The following is a 13,031-nucleotide window of genomic DNA, read 5'->3' as shown; positions in this document are numbered from 1 at the left end:
GCTAGATGTTATTTATTATGCTCTAAATGTTTTGAGTAGTGGAGTTGCACTTTAGCTTATATATAGCAGATTGTGTATTTGATGATGTAGGCCTTCAGTAAGTTAGGTATCTAATGTTTTGTCAAGTAAAGGTTAATCTTATTTAACATGTTTTGATCAATTGCTATATAAAATCTGATAGATCTTGGTTAGGTAGCAGATGAATTTGAGCCAAATTATAAGAATAATGTTGAGCTATTTAATAATAAATTCAATGAGATAAATAGCCTGTGTGGTCTACATCGATGGTAAATTTATATGCTATTATATTGTTACCTTTGAATCTTTTCATACGATTTATAATTTACAGTTTGATAGAAAATTAATTAAAAATGTTTACAGAGTACTGGAAAGTCAGTGGCACGATGGTGCTGCTTTCTATACTGCTTCTATGAAATGAAAAAAATCCCTCTAGATTGTACTTAGGTAATATAGAATTTCAGAAGATCTAATCATGAATATACATATAACTTGTTATTTAAGGCTATTGATTTTATTTATAACGGGGACGTAAAACTGGTTAGTGAACATAGTTTAAGAAATAAATGACTGGAGCACTTTAGAAAATGACTTTGTATCAGACTTTGTAGGAATAAAAATATTCTTTTACATCATTAATAATGTAGTCTAAGCAGTTTTTAAATATTGAAAAGTGGCAATGTGTTAGTATATTGTAGCATAGTTAAGCTGATCACTTTAAATTGGCCTATTCAAATTTTGTTATTGACAATTAAAAATAAAAACTTTAGACTAACTTACCCATGGATGACACAATTTAGTAGGTTAATTTATCCTCTAGTTAGGTTTTAAGTTTTGTAACATTGAAAAGATTGTAGGTTCCCATGCATTACCAATGTTAAATATTAGAATCTGACATTTTCTTGTGTAGAATACTGAAAAGTGTACTTGTAAATTATTTTATTTTGACTTATGTGTTATGGCAGTACACTGAAAAGTAATAAAAAAATCTATATCTTTTGACTATGAATGGAGCAGAGTTACGTTTGGTGACATACATTGTACTTCTGATTGCTGCTAAAACCTTTAGTTAAAGTTAGCAAACTTATTAACCCTTTAAGGAGTACGGACGTCATATGACGTCTTCCTTTGATAGTCTAAAATGAGTAATAGATAAAATCCAAAAGGATTAAAAAATTTAAATCTTTAAAATTTCTTAAAAAATGTTTATTTATATTTGAAAGCTTAATAAAAAAGGACTACGTGTTCTACAAGTCAATATGTCAGTACTTTTTCAAAATCAAATGTGTCTTATTTCCTCACTACGGCAGACTCAATCAGTATTGTCTGCCATTTGGACAACAGTAACAAACTAGATGGTTGTTTAACAAATATGTCACTCTCACAAGATAAATATGGCCACAGTATGCAGTATACAAGGAATGGCTAGTAAAATGTGGCAGCATATTCTGACAGCAATTTGATGCGCGTGCGACGAGACCTTGAGTCAGTAGCTTCTACCGGGTGGCTACTGCGATCTCGTGTTAAAATCAGATTACAAGTGAATACAAGCACAAACATGGAAGTTAAGTATGTTGCCGATAGATGGAACCACTTTACAAACTATCTACCTAAAGGCAATCAGTAATAACAATGCATTTACGATAATACAAAAATACAGAGGCTAAACGTCATATGACGTCCGTACTCCTTTGGGCCACTATAAGAATATACGTCATATGACGCCCTTACTCATTATGTATCGTTTACACGCACTCCTTAAAAGGTTAATTAACCATTTGTCACAATGCAATAATACTACTTCAGCTATATTACATTAAAATTCTTTAATAACTGATTTAATTTGTTTATAAATGAATGATACTTCCCAAACTGAGATTTTGAAATTGTAGTGTTCTTGTAATTTGTAAAACCGGATTTCTGTATTTCTTTTGAGTTAGTCTAATCATCAGTTGCTTCTGATAATTGGAGTTCTATTGTACATTGAGTGAGAACATGAATTCATTTCTTTGAAAGTTTGCATATGAAAATGTTCAACAACATATTAACCCTTTTTTGTTTGTTTTTCAGATATATTCGTTGTTGGTTTGTCTTGTCATTAAGATTTCCAGCCTCAGCTATGTAGTAAGTACAATATACATTTTTATTAGGCAACATTAGATACTAGACACAGTTAGACTAAGTGGTAAAATATTTAATATTGAATATTATTGTGCAATTTCTTTTATCTTTGAATCGTGCGGGGATAAATTGTTATTAATGTTTATTATGTTATATCTAGCATATCCATAGTCCTTTTCAAGTGTAAGAAATCCTCCCTGATTTAAATTTAAATAATAATGCATACAAATCTTGATTTTCTGATTAAAATTCTCTAACTATTGCTCTGGTGTAGAAAAGGATGTTATTGCTTGCTTACCAAAGTTTTTCATACTTTGGTTTTATCCAGAAGCCACTATTTATGGAAGAATTTTTCTTAATGGAACTTAAAAAACTCTATTAAAAAACTCTCTTAAAAAACTTCATTTCATTATTATGAAGAGTAGACTTTATTTGACTTACTGTGAAAATTACATGTCTTATAACAATCAGTTCTTGTTTTCTGCCTCCCAAAAGGAAGCAATGTCGGCAAGAAGGAGGCCACTCTCTATAATCTAGTCACTATAAACTATTTGTTATTAAGCTATATAAGCAGGTAAATTCATAGATACATATTATAAAGATAAAAAGTTTTTGAGCGCTCACGTAATCTGATATTGAATTTAGGTATTCTCTCGAGAGATGTTTTTCTTTTTTCGCCAGAAGTGCGGGGTGGTGCCAAAGGTACCACTGATGGCCAGGGACATTTTTGATCGTACTTTCCCGACTTAAGGTCACATTCAGATCTTCCAACTTTTCCGACGTCAGATCACATTGGATGATCTGGCACTTTGGATGAACTAAAGTTTCCGTCAGCAATGACTTTGAGTGTGGGCTATCAAGGGTGGCGTCTCAGGCACCACCATGCACTTATAGCAAAATAAAAAAGAAAAATATCTCTCAAGATAGTACCCAAATTCAAACTCAGAGCATGTGAGCGCTCGTATAGGTTATCTTTAACTTTGTTATCACTAATTACATTTTATGACATAATTAAAATCTATTTTCAAGAATATAATTTAATAACAAATAGTAGATTGGGACATAGTGGACTCCTTCTCGACGACATTGTTTCCTTTGGGAGGCAGGAAACAAGAACAGATCTTTATTATGACATGTAATTTTCACAGTAAGTTAAATTTATGATCTTCTCAAGTTAACCATATTTATAACAGAAGAGGTGTCTCATTGGATCTAGTCTTATGTGTAAATAAAAGGAGGCTAAATTATTTCTTTGGAAATTGATGCTGTTCTGCCCATGGAAGAGAGGGATCACCCCTCCCCTCTTTTTTTTTGTATACCTTTCAATAATAAAACTACAGATGGTAATTCAAAATAGTACAAATACGACTTTAAAAGATGCAATTTACAAAATACTCACAACTCTCTTTCAGTTGTTGACTTTATGTCCATTCTGAGTACTTCCAATCTCAATGAAGCAAATTTTCTATATACGATTGCTGGTATGCTGGTAGTTAACGTAAATTCGCCAATGAGGAGAATTCGTATTTCACCTTTCCACAGATTGTTCTATACCTGCTCAAAAATCTGGTGATAACTAAAAAAAAATCTCCACAAACAATTCAAGTAACAACCTACAGCCTGTAATTATAAACATTTACTTGACACCCTTAGGCACGGTTTACAATAGCAATATGTCAAATGAACCTCAAGGAATGTGTGAATTGTTTAGGAACTTCTTTTCCTCAGTTTTCATTAGACCGATAGAAGTTTTCACTCCTGCTAGTGGCAACCACTTTGGATGGAAACTCCTCTTTTTTAAGATTCAGCCCGTAAGAAGTATTGGATAAGCTTAAGAAGCTTGACGAAACTAAGGATTAGGGTCCAGATGAGACACCACCTATGGTCTTAAAGTATTGTGAAAGTTTATTTGCTGGATCAATTTGTGATCACACACATCTCTGGCCACTGATGTTCCATCTTCCAAGCCGCACATGTTGTTTCCATTCACAAAACAGGACCTATTGATGATGTTACTAATTACAGACCTTTATCAATCTGTCAGCTATGGCCAAGTTTTCGAAAATCTCTACCTTGGCCGCATCAAGCTCAAACTGGTTGGCATAATCTGCTTTTAGCAGCATGGTTTCACTTGAAGAATGTATAATACTTAATACTTTTTCAATCATAGATTCAAGAAGTTTATGTCTGTAATCATCAGTTGGATGCAATATATCTAGATTTTTCCTAAGGCATTAGACATGGTGGATCACCTCTTCTTCTATAAAAAAAGCTTGTCTAAGGCTTTGGAAACATTGAATTAGAGTGGTTGACTAGTTACCTTTTAGACCGGTGACTATATGTCAAATTTGCGTTAGCTATTTCCTCAGAATTTTTTTCTTGCCTGGGAGTTCTTCAGTGATCGCCACTAGGACCAAATCTTTTCTCACTAATCATAAATGACCTTCCCGAGGCACCTCAGGGGAATTTGCTTCTTTTCGCTGAGGATGTGAAGATTTTCTCTATCATATCTATAGATGATAGCCTACAGATCCAGGAGGATCTATATAAACTTTATCGCTGGTGCGAAGCCAATAGAATGAACCTCAATATTAAGAAGTGCTAAGCGATAACCTTTCACCATTGTCACTCTCATCATATTTTACACCCACATTAAGCTCTGAATCTCATGTACTGAAGATCTGTGATAGAGCAAACTCATACTAAAATATTTCTACTGAACTAGATCTCTATAAGTCGACACTATGTGTTCTACATTCCGCTTGTTAGACATTGGCACATTGATGAGATCCAGTATGTGATTATTCAAGGTGAAAGGAAATCTCTTATTATGTTTTCTGACCTGAACTAGAAGATTTTAGCAGTTGTGTATTACATTCCAGGTGTTTAACAAGACTAGTGTGCCCCAGTATGTGACTTCAAGCTGTGTGGAACCAATTATGGCAGGATTATGACCTGAACTACATTATTGTAGAATTCAACTGTGTTCTGTTTCAACTGTTTGACAAGACTGGTATGATCCCATGTTACTATTAAAGCTGTGAGGAACTAATTTTGACAGTATTATGAACTGAACTACAAGATTGTAGAAGTCGACTGTATTCAGCTGTTTGACAAGTGTGATGTGGTCCAGAATGTGACTATTCCAGCTGTGAGGAACCAATTATGGCAGGATTATGAACTGGACTAGAAGATTGTAGAAGTTGACTGTGTTCCATTCCAGCTGTTTAACAAGAATGGTATGGTCCAGCATGTGACTATTCAAGCTGTGAGAAACCAATTTTGGCATTATTATGAACTGAACTTCAAGATTGTAGAAGTCGACTATATTCAGCTGTTTGACAAGTGTGATGTGGTCCAGAATGTGACTATTCAAGCTGTGAGGAACTCATTATGGCAGGATTATGAACTGAACTACATGATTGTAGAAGTCAACTGTGTTCCATTCCAGTCGTTTAACAAGACTGTTATGGTCCAGCATGTGACTATTGAAGCTGTGAGGAACTAATTTTGGCAGGATTATGAACTGAACTACAAGATTGTAGAAGTCGACTGGGTTCTATTCCAGCTGTTTGACAAGTGTGATGTGGTCCAGAATGTGACTATTCAAGCTGGAGGAACCAATTATGGCAGGATTATGAACTGAACTACATGATTGTAGAAGTCAACTGTGTTCCATTCCAGCTGTTTAACAAGAATGGTATGGTCCAGCATGTGACTGTTGAAGCTGTAAGGAACCAATTATGACAGGATTATGAACTGAACTACATTATTGTAGAAGTCAACTGTGTTCTGTTCCACCTGTTTGACAAGACTGGTATGATCCAGCATGTGACTATTCAAGCTGTGAGGAACCAATTATGGCAAGATTATGAACTGGATTACATGATTGTAGAAGTCGACTGTGTTCTATTCTAGCTGTTTGATAAGACTGGTAAGATCCAGCATGTGATTATTCAAGCTGTGAGGAACCAATTATGGCAAGATTATGAACTGAACTACATGATTGTAGAATTCAACTGTGTTCTGTTCCAGCTGCTTGACAAGACTGGTATGATGCAGTATGTGACTATTCAAGCTGTAAGGAAACCACTTCTAGAAGGAAACCATTTCTAGTTAAGGCTTACAACCTGAACTAGAAGTTGTAGAAATTTTGTGTATCTAGTAAGCTAAATGTGATTATTCAAGGTGTGAGGAAATTGCTGAACCTGGATTTAGGACCTAAACTTTTATATTACTTTTATAAGACATTAACATCTATCTACTTAATTGCTTACCCGAACATCTAATGAAGTCAATAATGGATTATCTACTATCCAAGGTTTTTCTTGTGGCATCATTTATAGTAAGCAATGCAATGGTTTTGTTGAATCCTACTTGGTATTAATGTATAAACTTAAATTATTATTTACAGTTATATTGAAATAGTGTTTTTACTGTATTCTTGTTGTCTTAATAAAATATCAATTGGTGAAGAATAACATTTGTATATTTTGGTTAGTATATTGCAATTGAAGATAGTTTTAATTAGGTTATTAAGAACAGTTATATAAGGTGAAGATACCAGTGTTTTTGATAAATGATGCAAGTAGTTCTAGAATTCTAGAAGTAGAATTGAAACTCCTGAGAGTTGGTGTCAAAGTCTAGATATCTTTATTTACATTTTTTGCACACGGATACAATAAATAGCGTTATTACATTTAGTTTTGTATAATGTAAAATTATACTGATTGTACAGCAATAATAATTTTTAATATGTTCTATTTAAACTGACAATTAAAATTAATTGCAGTATTGATAATTTTTGTAATTTGAATGAATTTTTTTTAAATAACAATTAAATCAAAATAACAATTAATAATATAATGTAAATAATTAATATGTACAGGATATGCAAAAAGAACGCCCATGTTTTCAAATGCTATAAGTGCTATAATGCTATAAAACACCAAAACAATTAAAAACAAATAATCCAATTTGAAAATTGGGCATTAAGGATTCCAAAGTACTTAGTTACTTAAAATGTCTCCTAAAATTAATGTCAAAAGTGTCAGATACAGATACAGATACAGATACAGATACAGATAACTTTATTCATGAGCTTCAAGCACAGAATGGTGTCAAAATTTTTATAATTATAATTTATTTATTTATTTTTTTGTAGTGTAGTGTCAAGTACATAATGTCCTGTGATACAGTAGCAATTTCTTCGCACATTACAGCCTTCAAGTATTCAAGTGAACGAGTTTTGCTGCATTAACTTTTTTTGTAACTTCATTAAAAAAAGTTGCAGAACAATAGATCTGGCGTGTGAGCAGGCTTGGAGATTGCCTAAACGTGAAATCACGTAATCAGGAAACATTTCTCTAACAACTTCCATAGATGCATTACTTGTATGGGCTGTAGCTCCATCTTGTTAAATCCATATCTATGCCGTATTGATCCTGAATGCTTCAGGTTGCAGCTGCAAAACAATTCATAGAATTTCCACGAAACGTTGAGAATTAACTGTGACAGTTACACCAACCTCTGAAAAACAATAGGATCCAACGATCATTTTTGAAACCCCACAAAAGCATACCTTTAAGACTGCAGTGGTTCTTGATGCATTTCTTATGGGTTGCTAGCTGCCCAATAGCAACATTCTATATGTTTACAGGTCCGTTCGAATGGAGCGAGCTTCATCGCTCATCATTAAAACAGCATTTTAATTTGCAACGACATCAAGCTATTCGATGTTGTAGAGTCCACTGCGTTGTTGCTACTAAAAACACTGGACATTTTAAACTACAAAATAGCATCTCTCAGTGGTCACTGACAGCTTCCATCCATTTATACTATGCTATTTAAATCCATCCGTTTTTTCAACCACTGTATAAATAATAATATGATATAAAAAAAAATTCTTCTAATGAATAAAAAGCCTTTTGAATTAAGTTATCTTTTAGCAATGATTTAAATACCTTAATGTTATCCCAGCATAAGAAGTTTTTTGGATAGTATTTAAAATTATGTCAGGCATTATTATTTCATCCTTATCTCTGGTATTATATGTATGGTTTTCACAATTAATCTTGAATGTAAATTGTTGAGTCTTGACATATTAAAATTGTTCTTGTATTGAATACATACCCCTGAAGAAGAAGGGAATGCTGAGCCCTCCCTCGGAAAATTGTTTAAATATGAAATCTCAAAAGGGTGTCTTTAGAATTTCTGAGGTGCTGGGAAAAGTTTCCCACGCAAACTGAAAGTGCTTTTTATCAGAGAAGTTTCTAGTGCATTCTGCCTTAAAAATCAATAATTGGTTACGAGTATCAGGGCGATCTTTTGTTTATTTTGTTTTTTTTTTTTTGAAATAGCAGAATTTCCTTCTATACGAGGTCCAATCAAAAAGTATCCGACCTCGTCGTGTATCGCGGCTTCTGCTGCCAATAATGAGATAAGATTTGTTGCGACAATAGTTCCTACTATGATAAGGAAAGGTACAAAGTCTTATCTTGATCCCCCGACTGGTTCGCCGGAGACGGGTCAGTATGTACTGATAAGTCAAGTGCGCGTATCGGTTTTCTCTAACTGTGAAGATGACGGAAAAAGTGGAACAACGTTATTGCATTAAATTTTGCGTGAAACTCGGAGAAAAACAAAGTGAGACCATTCGGAAAATTCAGCTAGCATTCGAAAATGAGGCAATGAGTGTTACGCAGATTAAAGAGTGGTATAACCGTTTCAAAAGTGGTCGAACCTCGGCAGAAAGTGACGCGCGTTCGGGCCGACCAAAAACAAGTCGAACTCCGGAAATCATCGAGAAAGCAAAAGTTTTGATCTGTGAAAATCGTCGAATGACTGTGGAGGAAGTAAGTACTGAGTTAGATGTCAGTTTCGGATCAGCTGAAGCAATTTTAACGGATGACTTGGGATTGCGCCGGGTAGCCGCAAAATTTGTGCCAAAATTGCTGACAGACGAGCAGAAGCAACGGCGATTGGATGTTGCCGAGGACATGCTGCAATGTTGTGAGGATGATGCGGACTTTTTGACATCGATAATAACTGGAGACGAAAGTTGGGTCTATGGATATGACCCTGAGACCAAATTTCAGTCATCACAATGGCAGTCTCCCCAGGATCCTCGGCCAAAAAAAGCAAGGCAAGTTCGAAGCAATGTCAAAGTGATGCTTACTGTTTTTTTCGACCACCGTGGAGTTGTGCACCATGAATATGCCCCTGAGGGTCAAACTGTGAATGCACAGTACTATTTAAGTGTCCAACGTCGTCTCCGATATGCGATTCGCCGCAAAAGACCTGACTTGTGGGCGTCTCAAAATTGGCGGCTACACCACGACAATGCGCCAGCTCATTCTTCCCAGCTCATTCAAACTTTTTTTGGCGAAACACGGCACTCCGCAAGTTCCTCAGTCTCCGTACTCTCCAGATATGGCTCCATGCGATTTTTGGCTCTTCCCCCACCTCAAAAAACCATTGAAAGGCACCAGATTTGAAAGTCGAGAAGCAATTATGAAAAAAACGACGGCTGATCTCATGGCGATGCCGAAAAGTGATTTTCAAGACTGCTTCCAGAAGTGGAAACGTCGCTGGAATCGTTGTGTTGCTTCTCAGGGTGCTTATTTTGAAGAAAATTAACGCCAGCTTTTTTCAGGTAACTTCAGTTTTACGTTGCACCAAAAGGTAGGATACTTTTTGATTGGACCTCGTATGTGCTTTATTGGTTTATTTTCATGGAGAAGTATTTTTAATTGCATTACAAAATACATCACATTATTAGGAAAAATATAAGATTTTTGAGTAAGTTATAGTGTAATTCCTTAAGAGGGAACACTAGTAAGCTGCCAGCCACACATCTGAGGCTCCAATTTTAATATAGGGCTTAAGTTTAAAACTGGGTTATAAATAGGGATTTGTCTTAAATCCATAAATCTGTCACTATAGAAACATATATTTTAATATCTCGATTCTAATGAATTGTCAATAATCAATTACATTTTGTTAATACAAATTGTTTTTATTTATATTCAGCATAGTTTCCCCCATAAGAAACTAAATTGAATATAAATCATAAATAATTTGTATTAACAGATAATCATTATGTTTGTATTCATTAGCATTGAGATACTAAAAATCTAAGTTTATATAGAAAAACTTACGGATTTCAAATTAATTCCTATTTACAACTCATTTTTTAAAATTTTCCTCATGTTTAAAATGATACATCACCGGAAGCTAATTAGCTCTCATAAGAACCTAGTGAAAAGAAAATACATTACATAAAGTGAAATCTGTTGTGTTTGGTTCTGATGATGTTAATCTGTATTTTTTTTCTTTATCCTTATCATAAGTGATCTTTTCCAATGGATAGTTTGATAGAGATAAGCTTGGCCAGACACTAACTTTAGCATCTTTTAAAATTTGTACATATTTTTTGGTATTATAGGTAAATGAAAATGGTATCTCTGCTTCACACTTATTGTGTAAGAAATGAACATTTTAAATCACCAGTCACTTTAATTTAACAAAGAAATTCCAATAGTAGCTTTTATAGTTATTCATAATTTTCTGTGTTAACCTGGGATCATTTGTATGCTTAAGAGTATCACCATTTCTCTCATGTTAGGTTGGATCTAACATTGGTAGAATAAAACATGAACAAAAGCAGATTGTACAGTAATCGTCTGCTATTTATTATACATAATTACATTTAAAACCGTGTTCAGTACATTATTATTAAATATTGAAAAATATAAAAAAATTTTGTTAGTACAAAATATTTGATATTATTAAATTAATCATGAAAATATATTGAGCCAAGTGCCTTCTTGTGTTTGTATTCAATATACTATTATTAAATTGTTCATTTACATAAACATGTACAGTCTTTGATTACCTTCCACCAAGCTGATTATTAAAATTTACTCTCCATCTCGAGGATTTTCTGGAGCTGCACACTTAGCCTGTGTAAACCTGTTTTTCTGGACATGTCAGTGTAAACATCGAGTTTCTGGTCCTGCTTCTGGAGGTTTTGCTGGAATCACAGGTGTTCCCACAATACCTTTGGCTTCTTGCGAAGGGAAAGCACGAAATTCGGCAACAAATGAATGCCTTGTCTCGTGGGGTATTGCAAGTGTTTTAGACAGACATTTGCTTGGTCCTCAATTTCAGTTATGCATCTAAATATGACCTGTCAACATGCAATAAATCATTCTTTTCTTCCAACCAACCTAGAATGTGTCCTCATTGTTTATTTAAAAATATCAGTTGTAAATTTCATGTAGTTAAGGCAAAAATATTATCTAAATAACAATATTAAAATAAATTCTAAAAGACAACCAAAGTTCAACACACAAAATACAAGGACATGGTTACTCGTGTTGTTAGGCAGCAGCTAATAAAACAGGACGCTGTTACTCACATGGTTATTGGTACTAACAGGGCATGCAGGACCACACTTCCCTCCTCCCCAATAATTCCCACCACACGGAATGTACTTTTTACATGTGAAAACATGCTCACAGACACTTACACGAGACGTAGACTAAGGAGCAAGAAAAATAGTAATTGTGATTAGTAATAGTTTACCAGTGTTAGGTGCAAACTAACAGCACGAGTGATCTCGTGTTAAGGGTTTTCTTTAACAAGATGAACCTGATGAATCGTTTTTCTATGGGACAATAAGTAACTTTTCAGCAAGAGCTGATTAAAAACTGAATTTAAAATGGTTTGAATTCTTATTGTTGATATATTTTGAAAGTCAATAATTATGGTTAACCATTTGAGTGTCACAACAATAAATCTTTGCCACTATCTATTTTAGGATATTTTGTTTATATTTCTTGTATAACCAGTAATCAATCATCTTTAATATTATGTGGTATTTGGAAATATCCAATCTAGAAAAAATTTAAAAAAAGTACAAAAGGTCTAATGGTTTAAAACTAAGCTTCTGTCAGCTGAGAAGCAGTTGGCAGCCCAGTCTGACATTGCACACAGTTTGTTGTCTTTTGAACCTTTCTTACTAGGGTTATATTTGTGTTTTACAAATACTTAATTATTATGCACCAACTTAAGGTTTATAAAATAATTCAATCATAAAAAATAAGTGCTTTGTGGTGAAGTTGTAGCATGCTCGTACAGCAAGTGAGAGATCCGGGTTCGAGCCCTAGCGAGCAAGTACTTTTTCAATCTTTATTGAAATTATATAAATATATATTTGTATGGGTAAGGTACATCAAGTAATGCCAAGATAGGGTTGCTTCCGACATGTTTTACAGCAATGACAGAATGAGCTATGGGCTGAGCGGCAGAAGAAATATTTAATGTCTAGAATTGGCGGCAGATCAGCGTTCTGCCGCTCTGTCGCTCACGTCTGTCTTGGCCAGTGTTAATGTTCCCCATATGTTCAAACATTAAACTTTAAATTGCCGCTCGATCTAACGCCCACCGCTTACCACTTGTATCATGGCTGAGGCCTCCCTTGGTCTATGAACGATTGCTCTTCACACCCACGTTCCGATTGATTGGTCATCAGATTACAATTGATTTTTATATTAAAAAAAAAAAAAAGTTATGTTATATTTTGATATCACGGTTGCATCCAAACGCAGCTCTACAGTCGCCAGTCTACAGACGGCCAGCTGACCAAATTAACCACACACATAAGTTTTTGTCGTCAGAGCGGGATTGGTTGGACAACGGCAGTAAATCCCGTCAGTTCTCTGATAAACTGTTTACCTGAACGACTTTCCCACACATGTGACGATCAGTCAGATGATTCAAACTGTTAAACCAAATAGTTCAATGTGTATAAGGAGCCTTATGTAATGTTGTTGTTAGTCCATGAACATAAGTTTACAAATACGTTGTGATAAACCACAGCATTTTGT

General features: G+C 34.4%; 1 protein-coding gene across 2 annotated transcripts in view; it reads left to right on the top strand.

Moving 5' to 3' along the window:
• LOC124363446 overlaps positions 1-13,031 on the top strand; it is a 53,144-nt gene that overhangs the window by 2,217 nt on the left and 37,896 nt on the right. For both annotated transcript variants that reach the window (XM_046818697.1, XM_046818701.1), the window contains exon 2: positions 2,089-2,142. The gene's annotated coding sequence lies outside the window, so the exon portion shown is untranslated. The remainder of the gene's footprint in view (positions 1-2,088; positions 2,143-13,031) is intronic.

Source organism: Homalodisca vitripennis, chromosome 1 (assembly GCF_021130785.1).
Source record: "Homalodisca vitripennis isolate AUS2020 chromosome 1, UT_GWSS_2.1, whole genome shotgun sequence".
Lineage (NCBI taxonomy): Eukaryota > Metazoa > Arthropoda > Insecta > Hemiptera > Cicadellidae > Homalodisca > Homalodisca vitripennis.
The sequence above is the reverse complement of the archived record's forward strand: the minus strand, read 5'-3'. Positions and strand labels throughout refer to the sequence as shown.